A 22,340-nucleotide genomic window follows, 5' to 3' on the forward strand; every position below is an offset into this window, starting at 1 on the left:
CTGGATTTCACATGCACATATGGACACACGAATCACATATAAGCTCAGGCTCAGACACAGGTACCATGCTTTTGCACACACATTACATGCACACCCGCTCACATAAAGGAGGAATGTCTACACGTGACACATGCACACACTATACACATGCACTCATGTACTCACTTTTGTGTGCAACAATCCTCCTCAAGCACACGTGCACACATGCACCCAAGTGTGCGAAGTCACTCAATGCCACAGAGTCGTATTCCACAGACCCACGATATACAACCACTCTTCGTTTGTACAAACATACTTGCACACTCACATCACACACATCCAGCAAAGACCTCCAAGCGCGGAGCGGTGCGTAAACACCCAGTGAATTGCACCTTAAAGAAAACACACTCAAGAACTTTTTGTGACTGCGACATCTCGGGCTTGTCTGCTAAACTCCTCCTCCCTTCTACTTTCCTCTAAGCAAACAGGCCTTTTCCTTCCCTTCCGCTCCAAATCCTCAGAGGCCTCAATTTCCTTCTTTCGGATCTGCACTACTGAAGGGATGTTAATTTCCAAACAGCCCGGCAACCCTGTTCTCCCACCCTGGAGTCTCCTTCCGTGCGGGGAGAGAGGGCCATTCAGACTCCAGAATCAAGCAGCCTGATCAATTCCAATCCCACCAGCTGGAGGACTGTGTGGAAGGGTCCGGGGAGGGGTAAGTTCGCGCCCTGGGGCAGCCTTGGACTGGGACCTTTCTGGCAGTACCCCTAACTGTGTTGTCTCTGCACAGAGTAACTTCAGCTTTTAGCTATGGTCATTCCAAGGCCATGTGGCCTTCCTCCATTAAAGCACATCCGCAGGTGTCCAGATTTTTACCCTCTGATGGGCGTCCCGGTCTTCCCCACAGTCTTTTATTTAGTCTATTTCAATTAGGCAACTTTGCATGCGCCTGGAGCTCTAAAATTTCAGCTAGGGCTGGGGAGAAGCGGCTAACTGGAGGTCACATAACAAATGTGGCAGAGCCAGGGATATAGCTGGCGCCCTAGCGCGCCCTGCCACTGGCGGCCCCAAGAGACGCAGGCATCTGTATCCGACCACTGCAATGCGCATGCAGTCCGCGTATTATGGCTTTTCAGAACCGTTTACCCTCCTCTCTACTCTCTGCTGCCTGCCTTCGGGGGGACAACTTGCACCCATGCTCCTTTGTCATCCAGGATAACTACAGGCCCAAGAGCTAAAAGGATCTTCGAGCCATGGGGGGCAAGCACCAAGGCGAATGCGGGAGATGAGCACCGAAGCTGGGTGAGTGGTTTGGATCCAAGGTTCACAGCATATATAGGCTCTGGAGAAATTTCGGCTCGGCGAGTTTATTAGCAATGCAGCTGTGGGCAAGTTTCATTTTAATCACGGAGCGTCAGTTTTCTCACCTGTAAAATAGGGGTGAACTTACCTACCTTGTTTGTCTGTTGTGGGAATTCAGTGAGTTTATGCCCATAAAACCTCCAACAAATGGGATCTATTCTTATCTGGGGACCATCCCAGAGGAAACCCGAGAGTCTGCAGGCTCGATCCGGGAAAAGTTCATTAGAACCCCTGGCCTCAAGCCCTCGTCCCAGGCAGACTAAGCACTCCCAAGCCAGAGCCCCAGCGGTGTTATTTGCCTGACTTCTACCTCCTAGCTCTCTGTGGGTGACTTTGTCCCTCTCTAGGCCTCAGTTTCCCTGTCCGTGCTGTGGGAAGAGGCACGCTCCCAGGGTCTGGAAGTATCAGCCAGACTGGACGAGCAAGCTGGGGCTTCTCTGCAGAACTGGGTGTCGGAATCAGGGTTCATGGTACAGGGAAATGCCCCCTTCCCTTTGCCACTTGCCAGAGAGGACTGAGAGCAAGGACGGAGGGCAGACGATTTCCGCTGGAACCGTGGCCAGGGCAGCGGGTAGTGTCATTAGGAAGGGAGGGGCAGGGATTTGCCACGGGCGACCGGGATCCGTTGTTTGACCACCCCTGTCAGCATCTGGGTGCTGCTCAGGGATCGCTGCAGAACCACGTCCCACACAGGTCCTCTCTTTCCCAGGGCCCCGGGCCACCACCCTCCACCCACCTATCTCTCTCCTCTCTGGGGCAGTGCCTTGGCCTCTGTCCAACCCTGCCCGGGACTCTAGGCCACGCAGGGCCGCCTTCGGAGCCGGCCGCGTGCGGGAGGACTTCGCACCTTTGGCCTTCATCACCCCGTCTTTCCCTTTTCCCTTCTTCCCAGCTTTGGAGGAGGCATCTTTCCTCCGGTTTCACTCTGGTCTCTGGCTAGTGGCAAAAGGCAAGGGGCATTTCCCCAACAGGCGGCCTTTCTGGGAGCGTGTCTCCCTAAGGGGGACCGAAACGAGGGAATTTTCTGAATGACAGCTCCCAAGTCTGGCCTCCTGGGGGCGGACTCGCGGAGAAGATTCCCTCTTTCCCTGGGACGTCCCCCTAGTCTTAGCTGGGCGGTGTTTATCTTGTCTCCGCTCTTTTGGGGAGCGGGTGTGTTTCCATTTGCACTTCCCGGAAGTTACCGCGGCGACTGATGCTCTTCAGGAAACGGAATTGATCTCTTTGTGACGTAAGAGGGTTGGAATAGCCAGGAGTGAGATGGTTTCCAAGGTCGGGGTGGGGAGAAGGGCTTGCGCACAGGGCCTGAGTTGCTCCCAGGGCGGGGAGACCCCGAAGGCTGGGCAGCCTTGTCTGCTGTCTGGAGCAACGGAGAGGAAGTGGGTGGATGCTGAAGCGCACCCACCGCCAGGCGGAAGAAACTCTGAGAAGCCCCAAGCGAGTCTTCACTCCAGGGGAAATATCAAGCGCTTCCAATTGCTCCTTCCACATATAATCCCATTCTGCTGTATATTTTCCTCATATACATGTTCTTTACCCCTCACTTTCTTCCTCCCTAATTCTGTAGGTCTAGACAAGGCCTGGAAATCTGCATTTCTAACAAAATTCCTCCTTTCCCCATTTGATTAAGCTGATAAGCAGGGTTTACCTTATAAGTGATTACCGTTATAGGTTATCCTAAAGCCATATCACAGATATGCTATAAAGCATGGGCAATGCTAAATGTACAAGTTTGTCTCTCCACAGAGGATGTGACTATAATGTAAAAAGGATGAAGACAGTCTCAGTACATACTTTATAGTCACCCCTGTACACACACGTTTTGCTTTCTGCAGGTGGTGCAAACCTTACATGAGGGAAGACTGAAAAGCATTTAAGGGATTTTTCGAAGTTTCAAACTGCCAGTGCTAGTTCATTATTCACCAGAGGAAATCCACAAAAAGGTACCATTCTGGTGGCCTGGGTGTTGTTCCCCATTTTCTATCACCCTCTTCGTCTCTTTTCCACCTTCTCTTTAACTTCCTTCCTACTTAAACATTTCTTACTGGGTAAGCGAGCAAGGTTGAAAGCACAAGGATGCCCAGAAGAAAAACTACAAATACACTCTGCTTGATTAAAATAAAGTACACTCAGCATCCCAGGTGAAGTATCTGCTGCCTCTGCATAGCGAAATGGACTTGGCTGTAGCAAAAGATACCTGCCCCCATTTGTTTTTCCTCCCGTGGCCTGGTGGATGTGGAGGTTGCCTTCCTCCTATTTAGTTCCGGGAGATTACTGGCTCTGTGGCAGGAATTGGGCTGCTGAAGGCTTCTTTCTCTGGGCCAGTTTCTCTTTTGGATGACGCAGCATCAGGCACCTCCACAAACACATCATTTGCAGAGTGCTTCTAGATTTGCTTGACCCCCTAGAAATCCATCTGTTGTGTTACTCTCACTGATCCTGGTCCTCAGAGTGGCTGTGTCTCTCCTTTCTCTGTCACCTTTGGCAGTGATCTGATGTCCCATTGTGTGTTCCCCATCACTGGGGTGTGTACCTCACCAGACTCAACTTGGGAGTCTTAACACTGTTTACTGGAGAGTGAAATGGAGGCACAGGAAATTAAAGAGAGGGAGGTCTCGGTCTTATGCCAGTGCTACCTGGGACTCTTTGATAGGAGAGTGGCCTCTGCTTCCTGGTCCCCCTTCTCTGAAGGATCCCCTGAGAGAAGGAAGGGGATGGTCCAGGAAGGGGAAGGGATGGGCTCTGGGGACCCTTTGGGCCTTGGAGATTAAACTTGGAGCTTTGGGAAATTTTCAGCAGGCCAAGATTCAACTGTGCACTTAAATTCTGTAGAGATGGAGCATGTCCAGCTTCCCCTTTCCCCTCCTCACAAACCTATAATCCTTTTTCCAGCGACATACCTTTCATGAACACATACTGTGTGCCAGGAACTCTGGTGGGTGGTGTGGGGATCCTGATGGAACCAACAGATCTCTTCAAGAGCATCTGGGAGGAAATGGCATTAATTACAGTACCAGGGAGGAAGAGCTCAGCACATGAAGTGGTCCAAATTAAATGGTATGAAACTGGGCAGGCTTTGTGCACAAGAGATAAAGCAGTGTTGAAGACAGTAGCCATGTATCCTCAGGCCTGAAATACAGTCTTTCAACTAGTTTATGAACCTGGAAGTGGCTCCCACTTTCCTGCTCTGTGAAGAGTACTAAGTTTAACTTCTGCCTGTCTCCATTCCATTCAACATGGGCATGTGAACTTTTCCATCATTGATCCCATGAGCTCCCTAAATCAAAGGGCCAAGAAAGGCCGGCAGAAAGGGGACCTGGATTTCTGGCAGACAATTTCCCCAAAGGAGCCCTTAGCAGACTTGGCTGCATTCAGGGAGTTCCTTTGAGGACAATGAAACAGAAGTTCACCATGTGCTTATTGGAGGTTACAGCCTGCTAAACAATGATGGGGCACGTTACCCAGAAACATCTAGCTATTTCCTTTGCCAGCCACAAGCATGTAAGTTGAAAGGTCTGAGGGAGGAGTTCATTTCGTCTTCCCTTCCTCCCTCCCTTCTTCCCTTCCTCCCTCCCTTCATTCCCTCCTTCCCCATCTCTCTCTTTCTTGACAGGTGTCAGAGGCCGAAGTTGGGGGAAAAGGTTTGTTCAAGCCCCCCATTTTAACAAAATGAGGAAGAGAGAAACTCTACACCAGATAACTAATCAGAAACGTTGTTTTTGCTTTGGTAGTTACTCTAAGGAAAAAACTGTTTGGGGGACAGGGATGAGGGGGTGTGGATTGAATCCGAGCAAATTTTAAAATGCAGCCTGGCACAGCTGCAGTGCGAGCATTCGTTAGGTAAACGGTGGTTTACCTAGCCCTCGGAATGGTCCAGAGAAGTGAGCACGTGAGGACAGCGCCTAATGCCGGCGGTCTCCAGGCTAGCGGCGGAGCGCGAGGTGTTTCAGTGGCTTGACTAGGGGCAGAGCGCGGGTCCCCCACTCCCTGGGGATCCACGGCACCTTGCTTGCTGGGGCCCAGGGTCCACCCCACCCTCCCAGCGTGGCGGCAGTGCCATCTGCGAGCTCCCAGCGCCGATCTCACGCACCCATTTTTCCAACCACCACCCCTCCTCAAAGTGAAGAGGTGGACGCCTGGCATGCGCGTCCTGCTTCTTCCGCCCGGGCTCTCCCGTCTCCTCCACTTTTGCGCCCGACGTCCCAGGACAGCGGAGCAGGACACGACCCTGGGAGGGCGCAGCCTGTGCGCCTCGAGCGTGCTCAGGGCTCGGCGAGGATGCTTAGCTGACTGCAATGGCCGGGATGCAGACCCCAGCTCAAATCCCTGAGAAGAATATCCTCCTCCCCTTCCTTCTGTCTCCCTTCTCCTGCCCGGCTCTGCCCAGCTCAGCCCCGCTCCTCTCCAGCTCGGACACGGGTACTAAGCGATCCTTCGCGCGCCACTTTGAGAGGAACTTTGGCCGGCTCCCTGCGCCAGCCATAGAGGGATGTTAACGAGGGAGGGTGACCCTGCGCTAAGAGCCGGCAGGCTCCTGCGCTGCGATTGGCTGAGGCGAGGCGGAAGGATGGCGTAATGCAAATGAAGGGGCGGGCCCTTGCCACGCGGGCCCCGCCTCCTCCCCTTGGGGTTAGTGTGCTTGTGTTTAGCTCCGCGGAGAGTCAAACTGGATTCCATAGGGAAAGCCTGCAAATCACTTCTATTTTAGCAAAGAGAAAACAGAATCTCCGTTCAGTAGGGTCCGCCTCTCTCTCTCCCTCACCTCTCCTTTCCTCTCTGTCTTTCCCTACCCTCCCCCCTTTCCCCACCCCACTCTCCCTCTCTGGTTTATCTGTCTGGGGCAACCAGCGTCCTCCTCATCTATACGCACTGAAAGGAAAGAAACATCTTTGGTTGGGAGAGAAGGAGGAAAACAAAAAACAAAAAAAGGGAGAGAGAGGAAAAACTTGCCTGGTAGTGGAAAATGACACTTGAAGTAGCAAAGCCGGCAGCACGAGTTGAGTCTATTGTTTCTTAAATTGCCATCAGGGTTGGTTTATTTTTTCTTCCTGCTTCTTCAAGTGAACGGTACCTCTACAAGAGGAAACTCCAGCCCCTCCTGTCTTCCACTGGCCTGTGATCATTACAAAAAGAAAAAGAAAAAGAAAAGCACCCAAACCAAAAATTAACCAACCAAACAATCCCCAACAGCCAAGCATACATCTCTGTTTTTTAAATTTTGGTCTTTTTATTGGATTTTCCCTTCCTTTTCTCTCTCCTTTTTTTTTTTTCCTTCGGGTTATGCCTGGTCTGTAACTGTTTTCATTTTGTTTCAAGCCTGAAGAGGCATCTCACCAGTATGATGTTGGATATCTGTGTTTTTGTGTGATTGCTGTTTCTTTTCAGGCCACCTGTCTTTTCTTTTCTTTTTTTTTTTTTTTTGCGGTACGCGGGCCTCTCACTGTTGTGGCCTCTCCCGTTGCGGAGCACAGGCTCCGGACGCGCAGGCTCAGCGGCCATGGCTCACGGGCCCAGCCGCTCCGCGGCATGTGGGATCTTCCCGGACTGGGTCACGAACCCGCGTCCCCTGCAGCGGCAGGCGGACTCCCAACCACTGCGCAACCAGGGAAGCCCTTGTCTTTTCTTTCTTTCCTTCCTTTTCCTTTCCTTTCCTATTTTTTCTGTTCTTTTTCTTTCTTTCTTTCTTTCTTTTCCTTGCCTTTTCTTCTCTATTTCTTTCTTCCTCCTTCCTCTCTCTTCGTTCTTCTTTTCCTTCCTCCTTTCTTTCTTTCCTTTTCCCCTTCTTTAAAAACTTTCCTTCTCCTTCCTTTCCTCCCTTACTTCCCCCTTCTTTTCTTCCTCCTTTTCCTTCCTTCCTTTCTTCCTCCTTTCTTTACTTCCTTTCTTTCCCCCTTTCTTCTCCTTCCCTCTTCCTTCTTTCCTTCCTCTTCTTTCTTCACTCTTTCTTTCTCTTTCCTCTTTTTCCTTCTCTTAACTCCTTTTTCTCCCCTTTTCTCTTTCCATGTCCCCCTAGAATCATCTCTTATTTCTCCTCTCTGGTTCTCCCTCCCTCTCCCTTTAGCTTTCAGTTTTTCTTGGTCCACCCGAAGAACAGCAACTCCTAACTTTAATTCTGATGTCTCCTAAAAGTCTTCCCCACCGTCTAGGACCATGGCCCCTTCTAGCCCCTCTGCCACTCTCAGCTCCTGGATGCTAGGCTGTATGGCCTAGAGGCACTGCTTTTGGAGATGGACCTGGGGGAACTTTCCTGGGCACCCTCAGTACCCTTTCTGGGGACTCCTGGTCCCAAGTGAGATATATGGTCGCCCCCCCTCTTTTTTTAGGCCACCTGCTGGGCTTGGGGGAATGGGAGATCTAGTGGCTCCGTGCTCTCTCCGGCCCAGAGAGGGCGGAAGGGGAAGAATGAAGATGACTAATTACATCACCCTCATCTTCTCCGGGCTGGGGACAAGTGTCCACAACACTGTTCCCATCCCCGATGATAATAAAAATGGGGGTAGTTGGTAGTGAGAGTGAGTTGGGTAACTGGGCTAGAAATGAAAGGGTGTGTGTGTGTGTGTGTGTGTGCACGCGTGTGTGTGTGTGCGCGCCCTTGTGTTGGCCAGGGTGGGCTGTCAGTGGCCGCCCTGTGCCCCCGGCGCCCCAGGCTTCACCCCCCGGGAGGGCGCGCTCAACCGTCAGCCCTTATCCATAGGATTTCTGGAAAGGGTGTGAGGATTTCTGCGGAACAGCGAACCTTTGTCAGGACAGGTCTTTTTTTAAAATCCCCAATTCCCTTTCCCACAGCGACCACTCCTGACTGCTCTGAGTTCCACCCGCAGATCCTTTGTCTCCACATGCTTTTTTCTGGGCGGGGGGACGGGACAGACGGCTCCCCGAGGCCGGGCACCCGAGGCTGGGCAGGGGCGGCAGGGGGCGCATGAGGTTTCCCGGAGGATGGCTGCTGCAGCGAGGAGCTGACCTTGTTCCCCATCCATTCGCACCTGCGCACGGGAGATTCAAGGGGGTGTCGAGAACCAACTCCCATGCCCACTCTCCCCCTAAGTTGTAAACGACCGGCTTTGTTCCACGATCGCGTGTCCCCTCATCCACCGCTACTTTTCTTCCTCCCCACGCAGTGCGCGTCAGGTCGGAGTAAACGCGTACAGCGTTTTGTCTCTTGCTCAAAACCCAAACAAAACTTTCACACCTCTTCGTCTGGCTCGGGGGGCGCGCACGTCCTCGGCGGGGAGGAATGGCCAGGCGACAGCACGCATGTCCTGTCGCCGGCTGGGCCCGGGGCGCCTGAGGGTGTGTGTAGGGGCCCCATGGGGCGTTTTGGGGGCAGAGGAGGCGGGTATTTGAGGGTTCGCGCGTGTGTAAGGGGTGACAAGGGGTCGCGGGTGTTGTCCCGCTGAGCCGTCTAACTGCGTCTTTGGCCGCAGCGGGGTGGGTCTGGCCCGGGCTCACTTTCAGAAGCAGCCACCTTCCAATCTGCAGAAATCCAACTTCTTCCACTTCGTCCTGGCCCTCTACGACAGACAGGGCCAGCCCGCGGAGATCGAGGGGGCAGCCTTTGCGGGGTTCGTGGAGAAGGAAAAAGTAAGTGGGTGCAGCGCCGCTGCCCCTCGCCCCCGGCCGGGGAGCAGGCCCAGGCGCCTCGGGAGGCGCGCTCCCCCGCGAAGGCGAAGCATCCGTAACACGCCCCGCTCGCGGTCCCCCAAGCCGCTTCCCGTTCCGGGCGAACGCGGGCTCCTCGTTCCTGAGGTTTTGCTCCAAAAAAGTTCGTGCTGAGTCCCGAAAGATGGAGAGAGGCGAGGCCGGCTTCGCACTCCAGAGTCAAGGGCGCCGGGATGAATCCGCCCTCGACCGCGCGACCACGTGCAGCTCCTGCCTCTGCTGGCGCGGGCTCGAGCTCCCAGGCCCTAGGAACGGGATCGCCCGTGCGCACCCCACGGAGTTTTTTGGAAAGTTGGAGCAGTAAGGGGCTCTGGGCGGCAGAGGGATCCCAGTTGGTCGCAATTTCTGCTGCTCCCGGGCCTGTCTGGCTCCCAGGCCAGGGGTCCGCGCTTGGGGAAAGTTGCCTCGAAGTCGGTCCACTAGCTCACACCGACCTCCCTCCTGCACCTCTAGTGTCTTTGCTTCCTGCTGCGACCCAGGACGCCAGCAGCGAAAAGACCAATAACGGGATTCACCACCGGCTCCAGCTCCCCCACAGCAGTGCTGAGGCTCCCGTCGGGGCTGCGCCGGCACCCCGGGGCTCCGGGCAAGGGTGGGGGGCGCGGGAAGCTTCAGGTGGACGAGGACCCGGAGCAAAGCTCAGTCGTCCGCCATCCTCGGGGTAAACCGGCCTCTCCTAAGTTTTGCCCGAAGAGGCTTCACCTGAGGAGGCCCTGAGTGGCTCGAGGGCGGCCGCATTAGCGAGCGCGTACCTGGGCCCAGGTGTGGCGCCTCGGCCCCGCTGGGCCGCTTTCTTTCTTCTTCCCCGTCCTAAGGCCGGGTTCCTCGGCTTAGCATAGATTTCATGCCCAGGTCCCTTGCGTTCAGCGGGCGAGAGCGGTCAGGGCCTTGGTGGCTCCCAAGAGCACGCAGAGGGACTCCAGCCGTGGGAAGGGAGAGAACCCGGGCGGAGGGGTGGTCCGCCCGGTTCCCAGCTGCTGTGCTTGGGGGCGGAGCTGCCTTCCAAATGCGCTCGGGCTGGGCCAGAGGCCCTCGTCCGGAAACTGGGGAAGGGGGTCCTGGCTGTGCTTCTCTGGGACAGTCGGCCTTCCATCAGCCTCGGAGCCCCATTCTTTGTTTCCTGCAGATCCTCTCTCACTTAATTCTCCTTCGTTCCCCTATCCCCCGTCCCTCCCCCAGGAATGAGGACGCAGCGGGATTTCTACGTTCGCCTCATTGACTCCGTGACAAAACAAGTGACTTTCTTAAATTCGCGCTGCGGGGGTGACTACGGTCGCGAAATTTGGGAGAGTCAAGAAGCCGGCTACTCCTTAGCGGGAGGGCTGGGACTCGAACTCTCAATGCCAGGGCGGACCGCGCTCTTAGCGCAGCCTTGCAAGCGCCCCAAAGCACGTTGACTCGCCGCGCGGGAGATGGCTGGGCGGCCCCTTCTTCTCAAGGGAACTTCAGACCTTGCGATTTGAGACTACGGGTTGCTGCACGGGGAGAGTACGGGCTGAACTTCCTTTGACCTGGCCGGGGGGCCCCAGGGGGCGCAAAGTTGCCCAGAGACCCTGGTGCAGACCGGGCTGAACTTGTGAAACCCAAACCCTCAGGGCCTCCCCCGGGGGCCAGAGGTAGAGGAAGCGGGTGAGGGGCAAAAGCAGCTTCCCCAGGAACGGTGAGGTGGTCTGAGAGCGTGCTTGACCCACTCTACACATTTTTTAGAGAAGAGATGGTGGTGGTGGTAGTGCTGGAAGATGGAGCGACAATTGTCAGAAGATATCTTGCACATATCCCCCTGCTTTTGCCTCCAAGTTTGGCAAGAAGCCAGGCAGCGTGAGCGAGCTTGTGCTCTTAAAGGTACATAGACGGCATTTTCTTACGCTTCCAACACGCGGGCGCCGAGCGGTATACATTAAAGGTGAGATATGGTTTAAAAGACACAGTTATGAGCCGAGTCAGAAAAGAGGTCTGACGTTTTTACGAGGCGCATGAACATTTTTTCTTTTCAAGAAAAAGTTTAGGAATTAAATATCTGGTTAGGTAGTTGGAGGATTTCGTGACAAAAAAGAAGACAGTTTTGGGCTTCTCTGGTGGCGCAGTGGTTGGGAGTCCGCCTGCCGATGCGGGGGACGCGGGTTCGTGCCCCGGTCCGGGAGGATCCCACGTGCCGCGGAGCGGCTGGGCCCGTGAGCTATGGCCGCTGGGCCTGCGCGTCCGCAGCCTGTGCTCTGCGGCAGGAGAGGCCACGGCAGTGGGAGGCCCGCGTACCGCAAAAAACAAAAAACAAAAAGAAGACAGTTTTATTGGGTGGGGGACAGAAATCAGAACAAAGAGAAAAGTTACCCATTGTGTACTAACCACCAATTCAGTGAGAGGGTTAAGACTGGTTTGCTTGATGGAGGTTTTAAAAGATTCCCTTTAAAATAAGGGGTGTAGTTTTCATAGATGCTGGCTTGGAAGGTTTCAAATTAGAGTATACATGCATATTTAAAAATTATTTTTAGATACCCATAGCTTAAATATGTTGTACCAAATGCACATTAATAACCTGTTGGGAGTTTTTAAATCTACTCAGCAGGAACCAATTTAATAACAGCTAATTGTAATTATTACCTTCATATTTCATTTTGAAACAAGTGAAAAACATGAGGGTATGACATGTATTTTTTAAAATGATAAATACATATCTCTTGAGATCTATTTCAAGTTATTAGCCTAAAATATTTGACTTTCTTGAAGCTCTGTTTTATTTCTTAGTTGATTGTTCAGAGTAAACGCACATTTATACTTTTGGTATTATTATTGTTTTTTATTATTATTACTATACTGGTTTTGATCATTACATAGGATAATTCCCTTTGATTTGGACGCTCTGTATTTTGTTAAATTTTTTTCCTGCCAAGCAAAAAAATGCAAGAGCCTGATTTCAGTAATTTTTAAAACAAATGATATCAAAACAAAAATGTCTTAAGTGGAGTTTTGTCTTTAAAAAATTGTCTTTGATACCCTGGATACCTTTTCCTGCCATTCCCATCAGAGGAAAGAAAAGCTGGGAGGGGGAGAGGGAAAGTATGGCTTCTAATACATGTTCCTTAGGTACTGATTAGAGTTTATTTTTTAAAGAATAAAAAGTCCCCACAAACCAGTATGTAAGACTTGTCTGCTTGTGAAACATTGGCCACTTAAATATTAAATTATCGGCAACTCTACGAAGGGGACCCCTATTTAGGAGGGGACCCCTAAAAACTTCCAGCACAATGGGAAGTCTAAGGTACGATAATCAGAACTGCTGTTGTAGTTCTCTTTCCAGCTAATCTTTATATATTTGTTTTGATGTTCCTGGTACTTTAAGTTATTGATGCAAGTGGACAGTTGTAAGGAACACAAAATTAGGACATGTTTGACGTGATACCTTCTCTCAAAACTTTATTTTAGACCCCGTAAACCAAAAGTGCCACAAGAATTGATCTTCCCATTATGAGATGAACCGACTTTACACACTCTTCTAAGGAGGAAGAATAATCTTGATTCTTATAAAGCAATACATCTAATATCATTTTACTAACAAGGTCATAGAGCTTAAGGAAAACTATAGCTTAAGGCATTCTTTGACTGCACGGTTTCATAAATTCTATCGTGGTGGAGATGGGGCCAGAATAAGATACAGTGTAGTAGCAGCAGGTATAAGAGAGTTACTTGCCATACTGTGACATCTCACTGAAAGTTAAAATTATAAATGTAGGCAATTATATATTTTGGTGGGGAGTGAGCTGAACAAAAGGCTTAGTAATTATCTGAATTTAGTCTAAAAATATCAAGAAAAAAGATTTTTTCCAGGCGTACCTGTTTGCTTTCATAATAGTTGTCTAATGCTCATAATAGTTGTCTAATGCCTTCTCTGTAGCTTTTACTTTGAAAGGCAATCCCTGCCCGTTATCCAGTTGCTTGTTCCTTGATTCTGTGCTGTAAGAGTTTGGGAAGTAGGTTAGCTTCTTGTGTACACAGCTAATACAGTAGTCTTCAAAAAGCAGATCAGCGTGAAGAGCATGACTTTCCTTAGCTGTGACACAATTATTACGTTTTAGCTTTGATGAGTAAAACAGTGGATTCTCATCTAGCTTGAAATTATTCTGTGATAATTAAATGCCAAGTCTGATTTTTAAATTTCTTAAATTTTTGATTTAAGTGTGCAGTGACCCCTTCAATCAAAAGTAAGTCTTGACAGAAGGTGACTGATTAAACAGTTACTTTTTTTTTCCCCTTGTGAAATTCTTCCAGGTAGATTGACTCAGGATTTTGATATTTAGAGTGCAGAATGGAATAATTTCAGTGATTGATGAGTTCTAATAACATCATAAATTTCAGTGGGAATAGCTAAGCATAGTTCAAGTGTCTCTTAGCTGCTTATTTATCATAACATTTTTCACGTCAGAGATGCAGCTTTATGTATGTGATGTCATATCTTTGACTCACAAGTTGGGGTTAAAACTTGAAGGGAATCTTTGGCAAGCAAAATTCAAAACTAGCTGTGCACTTTATAGTTTCATAGAATGTTTGTGATCTTGGGTGGAGTTAGCAGCATTGAGATCAAACAGAAATGTACTCAATCAACCAAGATGTATTGGTAGGACACAGTATTTCACACCTTTTCAAAGTGTCTCATTACACTATTTGGGGTAATGACTCTTAATTTTGGACTCTACCAGGAAAGGGAAAGCTTTATTAGAAGTGAATGTGTAAGGATCTGAGCCCTCTTATCCCTATGCTTTTCTTATAAAACACTAAGGATATAATTATATTTAAAATATTTGTCCACCAACTAGAAAATAAGAAGCTTGCTTTTGGGAGGGGTTTTTCAAAACCAAGTTTAGCTGGACTAAAAATAGGGTTTTTTTTTTTTTTTTTGTCATTGCTGTTTTTGGTATTCCATTAGTGAGCATGCAGAAAGGCCTGTAGGATCCAGAAGTTTATGGCTGTTGCATCTGGAAACAGTATCTACTGCAGAAGCTCAAATGAACTTAGTGGGAGAGGTCTGAGTTTTAATGTGCCTCAGTTCAGATTTTCCTGTAGTATCTGAGATATAATTACATTCTGTGATTGCTTCAGTGAGTTATCTTTAAATAGTTTTTTTTAAAAAAAAAACTTTAACTTATCTGCCCTCTTACCATCTTGCTTTGAAGAAAGGGACATTTTTATAATTCAATGAGAGAGTACCAAATTCCATAAAGCTATCAAAAACAAAACGTTCCCTGCCCCCAAACCACAGCTCTTTTTTGGAAAGGGAAAAATAATAAGTCACATAATCCTTGTGTGTATGGATTTGAAGGTAGGTGATATTGTGAGGGGACCCCTAAAAAGTCCCAGCACAGTGGGAAGTCTAAGGTACAATAATCAGAACTGCTGTCATAGTTCTCTTTCCAGCTAATCTTTATATATTTGTTTTGATGTTCCTGGTACTTTAAGTTATTGATGCAAGTGCATTTTCTCCTATTGATTGTTTCATCATATCCTGCCACAGCTACATAGATTTGATTAACAGCCCTTTCTGTTCATGGTTCTTCATTGGTAGATAAGCACTTTTTTTTTTTTTTTTTTTTTGCGGTACGTGGGCCTCCCACTGTTGTGGCCTCTCCCATTGCGGAGCACAGACTCCGGACGCGTAGGTCCAGCAGCCATGGCTCACGGCCCCAGCCGCTCCGTGGCATGTGGGATCTTCACAGACCGGGGCACGAACCCGCATCCCCTGCATCGGCAGGCGGACTCTCAACCACTGCGCCACCAGGGAACCCCGATAAGCACATTTTTAGTGTATCAGTATGTTCCTAAGGAATTCACCTAGGCCAGCAGAGAGGTTCTTTCGTATATTTGGGGAAACAAACAAACAAAAAATGACACAGCAAGTTTATAGTTAGAAGCCATATTTTAGCATCTGTCTCTCTTCTTTGGTAACATGTCAAAAATGCAGGTGAGGGCTTCCCTGGTGGTGCAGTGGTTGTGAATCTGCCTGCCGATGCAGGGGACACGGGTTCGTGCCCCAGTCCGGGAAGATCCCACATATCCCGGAGTGGCTGGGCCCGTGAACCATGGCCGCTGAGCCTGCACATCTGGAGCCTGTGCTCCACAACGGGAGAGGCCACAACAGTGAGAGGCCCGCGTACCACAAAAAAAAAAAAAAAAAAATGCAGGTGATTTGAATTTCCTTGCACATAGAAGAATGAAGAAGTTTGGAATTTTTATGCATGATCAGGACCTGTGTTTGGGAAAATAAATGTAAACTCATCACAGTGGAAAATGTGTTGTTTGGAGTCTGGGGGTGAAAACAAAGCTGATGGTTTTGGAGAGATTGCCAGAGCCAGATGGCCTAGTACTTTCCCAGTCTGGCGGTCCAACTGCTCCCTCCTGGATAATATACAGCCATTTGTTTGGGGATATTTACACTAGAGCTGTTTCCATGTGAATGTTTGAACAACATTAAAAACGAACATATTAGTAGTGGTGAATTTATCGAATTTGTATGACTACACAGATAATCTGTTCTTGTGTCTTATATTGCTGAGAGGAATGAAGGAGTGTCTGGATGTTGGGGAATTGTTTATATAGTTGTTGAGCAAGAATGATTTGGTCTTAGTTATTAAACTATGTAAGCATTTGGAAACTAATTGAAGTAATGGCAGCACATACCTGGAAGCTCAGTTGTGAAAATTAAATGAATTCATACATGGAAAATGCTTAGAACAGTGACTAGCATACATTAAGTGCTTAATAAATTAGCTGCTTTTATTATTACTATTATTACCCCATTGAGTTGACAAAGCCAGTTGTATCTACTAATATAGATGTAAATGTAGTTATCATATGAGTGAAATATCTTTTATTACTGCTAGAAAGAAATATTGTATGATATTGTTAGAATGATTCAGTTTTTATCTTGGTGTTTGAATAATATGAGAGATTTTATTTCAGACACAAAAGATGCATTCTGAAGCTAACTGCTTTTGGTACACATTCTCTTGTTATTCAGGGCTGTGATGTAACTGAACAGCATACTGAATATGATATTCCTATGCAACTTTCCTAATTCAGTTCTGCAAACAGGCCTGCTTAGCTGCTGAGCTTAAATTACATCTTTGTAATTTGTTCACTAGTAGCCAAGCTGCTAATTGAAGCAAAATAATTTTTTATTTCGCTATTAATTTTGGATTGCTGTTTCACACAGTTGTTTATGAAACGTCAAATTTGTAGTGTTTTCTTTGGCACAGGTTAATTTTTCACTAAGGCTCCCTCACCTATTGGAAATTTCTCGAACTGCATTAGTTAACACTTTTTTTTTTTTTTTAATGACAAGCAGTGGAACTTGGTGGTTGAAAGTAATGATTAATATTACAGCATGTTGATAATGTAGGTGTTCATATTTTTTTATTAGTTTTGATTCTTGGTGACTTGCTGCCAAAGTCGTGTTGACAGTCTGTATTTAGAGGACACTTTACTTCTGGTTGAAGGAGATACTTTGTACATTCATGAATGTATTCTTTAAGGTGACAAATTAGGTTTGGCGTTTTATACTGTATTTGGAAAAAAGAGTGATGTATTTTCAAGGTTACTGTTTTGATTTAAATGGAAAATTAGGAGTTTTTGTTAGTTATAGGTTACATATCTACCTGTCTTCCTTCCTCCTTTCCTTCCTTCTTCCCTCCCTTTCTTCCTTTCTTTCCTTTCATTCTTTCTGTCTTTCTAAATTAATGATGACAAGTCTCCGATTGTTGGTTTGTAAACCAAGGAAGACTCCTAATGAAAACACTTTGTTCCTAAAAACCTTTCAGATTTTAATGAACCAAAGTCAAAAGTATTCTCTTTGTCCACTTTATTTTTGCATGGAGCACAAAGAGTTAAAATTATTTGAAAAGTAAACAAAGAAAACTGTGCTCAATTCTCTGTATTTCTTTCGGCGTGCCATTGAAGTGTGATCCCTGTGTAAGTTCACCATGTATTTTTTGTTTTACTATGTGGTCTTTATCCATAGTAAGTTTCAATTAACTTTTAAGACCCAGTGATATTTTCGAAAGGTGGAGATGAACCACATTTCACAAGATGCCTTCTAAAACACTGGCAACAGAGGCAGATTTTTTCTATTGATTGATTTCTTTTCAAAGATTGATTTCTTTTCAAAGATGGTATAGGTTAGTGTGTAATTGGGCATTTGAAACTGATGGCATTTCATCCTCTCACAGCAAACCTTCTGGCACTATTGTGTAAGAATGTGAAAGTTTAACAATTCCTATTTTTTCCTTCATTTTTGTTAATTATAAAAAATTATTCTTGAAAAACCCCTCAATCAGAAAGTCAACAGAGTATTAAAAATAATTGTGACATTTTCATTATGCTCATTAGAGGAGAACATTGAGGCTAGTATATCAGAATAAATCTGCTCCAAATATGTCAAGTTTTGACAACTTGTTTATCAATTTCACTGTTTTTAAAGTTGAGATGAAGTTCGTGCTGTGTATTTTTTTACTTTTTTTCCTGTACAAGCATTCCTGCCACCTTAAGGGATTTATTTGCATTGGCAGGATTAATGTAAATGTCGTTTTCTATTTGATATTGTATTTTGTTGTTGTTGTTGTCGTTTCTTAGGTTAAAACCTCAACTTGCTTCACCATCAATTCATTTATTTAAATAATACATTTGATATGCTTCCTCTCCCCCTCCTGCCCATCTCTGTAACAGGCCTCCCATCCTTACTCCTTCCTGATGAACACGCTGATTTCTTTAAACCACTGTTGTTTTTGTCACTCTCACGGCAGACTTACCTTCCTCCCAGTGAGCAGAAGTATGACTTACTATGGAGGATGAAGATAAGCCTTCTTCTTGGTGTTCCATTGTCTAGGTCCTAAACCAGCTGTCTGTTAAAATCGTTTCACTTAAAGTAGTCAATGCTGTTTATATGCTTCTGTGATCTCCCTACTGATCCGGCCTCAACGAACTTCATTCACACCCCACAGAGGCATATATTAAATTGGGAAAACAAGCAGAAACTTCTCCCTAAGCTGGTGTTAGAGGACCCCTTTCCTTTTAGGCTCGGAGTCTGCATTTGCTGAACTGTGAACCAGTCTCGACGTGTGTACTAAATGTACACGGTAGAGATTTGATGTGTGTGAAAGCTGGAGGGAGAACTTGTTGACATTTTTAAAAAGTCTGTTTTATTGTTGACACTCTACATTGGAGACATTCATCAAAATAGATTTATCCTGTTGTCCCATGTTGGATCTCATCAGAATGTCGATTTCTTGGACCATACTTTTATATGATAGTGTGGTATGTGTGTGTGGTGTGTGTGTGTGTGTCTGTGTGTTTTAACAAGCTTTTTCTGTAACAAAAACTCCTTAGGCGAGGTTGGAGGTGGAGCTGCCTTGGACGGAGTTTCACTGTATAGCTAACTCTATTACACTGAGGTTCTAGATTATTACTCTGTTTCCAGGATTTTAGTTCTACTCCTTAGGAGAGAGGAAAGACTCTCTGTTTCACTTGTTTTTATCTCAGAAGTCACAGAAGCAGCAAGCACTTCTTTGTGTTTATGTGCTGAAAAGTATTGTTCTGCTGAGGCCCCAAGAAAAGGAACAGAAGAAACTTCATGCTTCCTTCCGTCCCCAGAGTTTAACTATTTCTGAGCAAATCCAAACTCATGCTTTCATTTTTCTATGCTTGATGTACAGAAAGATTCTCCATTTTGACTCTGCTGCCAGAAGCGAAGTGGCAGGTTGACATTTGGTAGAGATGTATTACGGAGGCCCTGGGCCTTCAACGAATGATGTTCAGTCACCAAAGACAAAAACATGGAATACCTGGGAGACCATGGATCATCTACTCTTTGGGGGGATCGTCAACATATTTTCACTACAGCATATGTTTTTTTTTTGGGGGGGGGATACGCGGGCCTCTCACTGTTGTGGCCTCTCTGTTGCGGAGCACAGGCTCCAGTTGAGCAGGCTCAGCAGCCATGACTCACGGGCCTAGCTGCTCCACGGCATGTGGGATCTTCCTGGACCGGGGCACGAACCCGTGTCCCCTGCATTGTCAGGCGGACTCTCAACCAATGAGCCACCAGGGAAGCCCCCTGCAGCATATCTTTAATTGAGTATCATCACGGGCCCACTGATTTCAGTGGAACCAGCAGCCTCAGCAAAAAATAATATTGGTATTATCTAGAAAGACTCAAAATGAGAAGGTCTGATGTAATTGATACTCTTTTCTCCTCCCAAAACCATTTTTTTTTTAAAACAGGAAGGAAAACCCCATTAATACCTGTGAATTTCATTTACCAAGTTACTTGTATTAGTTTAGCATGACAGAAAACTAAAGTTGAACCAGAGGTTTTCAGGGGTATTAAGAGAACATACAAAACATGTAGTGATATTAGGATTTTGCAGAAATGCATGACAGAATTTTTTAGCACCATGTATGAGATCTAATCAGTTATTTACAGTGTTTCTTTGATTTTTTAAAGCAGTGATTGCAGTAAATAAAGCAGGCAGATGTAAGTTTTGGTTTTTAAAACATTTTCAATTTACTTAATGCATTTTCTTGAGTAAAGCAACTTCTTGGGTATTTAAAAGGTCTTTTAAGATTGCAGGAATGCATCATCAGTGCATGCTAAAACTAATGGGTGAAAATTTAAGTCATAATACGATGTGAACATAATCTAGATGATTTCCCCAGAAGATAGTTATGAATTACTTCAAGTAGTAACTTTACAGTACACAAAGCTGGCTGTGCTCTCTGATGGGTGGCAGGTACCCCCTTAACCAAATGGTCAGAGTTTACTGGCATTAGTGGAACGAGTTGACAGTGTGATGTCATACAGGGAGAAGAACTCAGCATCATGTCTGTGGTATTCTGGCCCTGAATTACATAACTTTAGTCTAAGCCTGAGGAAACATTAGACAAATCCAAAATGAGGATGTTCTACAAAATGGCCTGTATTCTTCAAAAATGTCAATATCATGAAATACAAAGACTCAGGAATATTCCTTTTTTAAGGAGATATGACAACTGAATGCTGTGATTGGTATTGGTTTTGTTGTTGTTTGCTATAAAGGACATTATTGGGTATTTGGTGAATCTCAGGTGTTGATTATTGTATTGTATCAATGTTAATTTTCTGATTCAGATAATTGCGCTATGGTTATGTAAGAGAATTCCTTGTTTTAAGGAAATACATTCTGAAGTATTTAGGGCATGTCTGCAGTTAACTAATAAATGGCTCAGGAAAAGAAAATAGAGAAAGAAAGAAGAATAAAGCAAATTTACTAAAATGTAAACACTTGAGGCATCTGGGTAAAGAGTATCTTGGAATTCTTTATATATCCTTACAACTTTTCTATACATCTAAAATTATGGCAAAATGAAACATTAAAAAATATAGGGTTATAACAGGCTAACCATAAAAAATACTTTTGATGGGCCAGTGGTAGAGAAATATTTTCTCCTTATACAGGTACTTTTTCTCATTTTTTAATTTGTTGCAATTTTTGTTTTGTAATGGAGTTAGGTAACAAAGCAAGAGCCTGCTCTGAGGGTCTGCACACATAGTGTCATAAGCTGTCCTCCATCATTTACAGTTCTAAAAGTCTCAGGTTCATAAACAAGCACATTCCGGACAACTATAAGTTAGTTCCTGCAGTTTTTGTGTGTCCTAAAAAAAGGATAGTCTCTGGTTAATTTAAGTAGTTTCGTCACCAAGAAATTGAGAGTTATCTGAATGTGTGAAAGTAATTTTATTAACAATTTGAAGCTGTGTTATATTAGTATTATGCAGTGCTACATTGTTTAGTTAAAATGTATCCCCATGCAGAGCACTGCTCTACCCATAGCTGTGAGCTTTTCTCTGGCCCAGGTATTAACATGTAGATCTTCCAGTAAGCAGAGGTCTCAAGGAAACTTCCAGTGACCTTATGTAACATGTTTGTACACATATTACTAAAAACATCTTGGCTGGTGAGGTGGTTTGGGACTCCAAAGTTTGAGAGTCAGATGTAATTCTTCTTAGTTGAGGGAGATAACTATGGCTTAACTCCCCGCCCAACCCTGCCCTTCCCCCAGCATATGCGGGCCAGTATTACTGTTTGCGTGGTTATACACCCCAGAGAGCACATGTTTTCAACCTGTAGGCAGGAAGGATTTCCCCATTGATGAAGCATAGCAAGACAGTGAGTGGACTCATAACCATACCCTCAATTGTTTTCTGCTACTTACCCCTAGAATATTACATGTTGGAGTTGGAAGTAGTAAAATGAGGCAACAAATACGAATCACTTAAAAATAAAATCCATGTGCTTTTCTATATTTTAAGTCACTAGTATCTCAATCTGCTAAGCCTTCTGGGTTTTTCCTTCCCAGTTGGTTTGATTTATTTTTATTCTGAATTGAAGAGAGAATTGTGGTTGTCTTGACGACAGAAGCCCATCTCATACAAGGATCCAAAGATGTGTGTTATAATAAGGTGGTTGATGGGACAGAGAGGCACATATCCCCTTCCACTCAATTTGGGTTGATCCTTAACAACTGTCTTAAAACAATCAGCCCAGTGAGGCCTTTGGCTCTGAAAGCTAGTTGGCCTTGCAGCAGTGGTGAATGGTCAAGAACTCGATTGTGGTAGTTAGTCCTCTGCTACTTGGTTCCATTCTTAGCTCATATCGTGCCTTTGTTTACAGGCCATAGTATATTGAAGGCCAAGACAAGAACCCAGAAATGTGCCGAGCCTTGCTCACACACGAAATCATGTGCAGGTAAGAAATACCTTGTTCTTTCCCTTTAATTAGCAAAGAGAAGATGAATTTATATCTCAAATCTAGGTGAATTCAGGTCTATTTTTTGGGTATATGTTTATCTTCTGTTAGACAATATAAAAACTGCTAGATGTGAGTATTTGGTAGTAAAGTGTCAGGCATCACAGTGGTTCTCGATTATTTATTAGATTTCATCCTAAAAGATGTATGTTTCCATTTTGATATCACATTGTTAATGGGTGCAAAGCAGTGCTGTCCCCTTTTTCCTTTCAATCAAGTAAAATACAATATAACCCTTTTAGTGTTAATATATGTGCTCAACTGCATTGCTAGTAAAATAAGAGTTCTATTGATGTCAGCAGAAACCTCTGTTTGGATAAGACATGAAAGTTATAGTTCCCCTTCATAATTCTTCCACTTAAAAATGTGACCATCCATACATAGGCATCATTCCTCCCCACACGAACCCTGAAGCTGATCTCTTAATCTTAGTTACCTTTTATATAACTATGACAATGTAGCTAACATTGCTTAAATGTAGTGAGCTTTTGGAAGGATGGCAAAGATGAGTCA

General features: G+C 45.9%; 1 protein-coding gene across 1 annotated transcript in view; it reads left to right on the top strand.

The window, feature by feature from the left end:
* Positions 1-22,340, top strand: part of LOC307067909 (RAD52 motif-containing protein 1-like) — a gene marked incomplete at both ends in the record, with an annotated part of 267,353 nt that overhangs the window by 121,438 nt on the left and 123,575 nt on the right. The gene's annotated exons all lie outside the window — the stretch shown is intronic.

This window comes from Hyperoodon ampullatus (assembly GCF_949752795.1).
Source record: "Hyperoodon ampullatus genome assembly, chromosome: 19".
Classification (NCBI taxonomy): Eukaryota; Metazoa; Chordata; class Mammalia; order Artiodactyla; family Ziphiidae; genus Hyperoodon; species Hyperoodon ampullatus.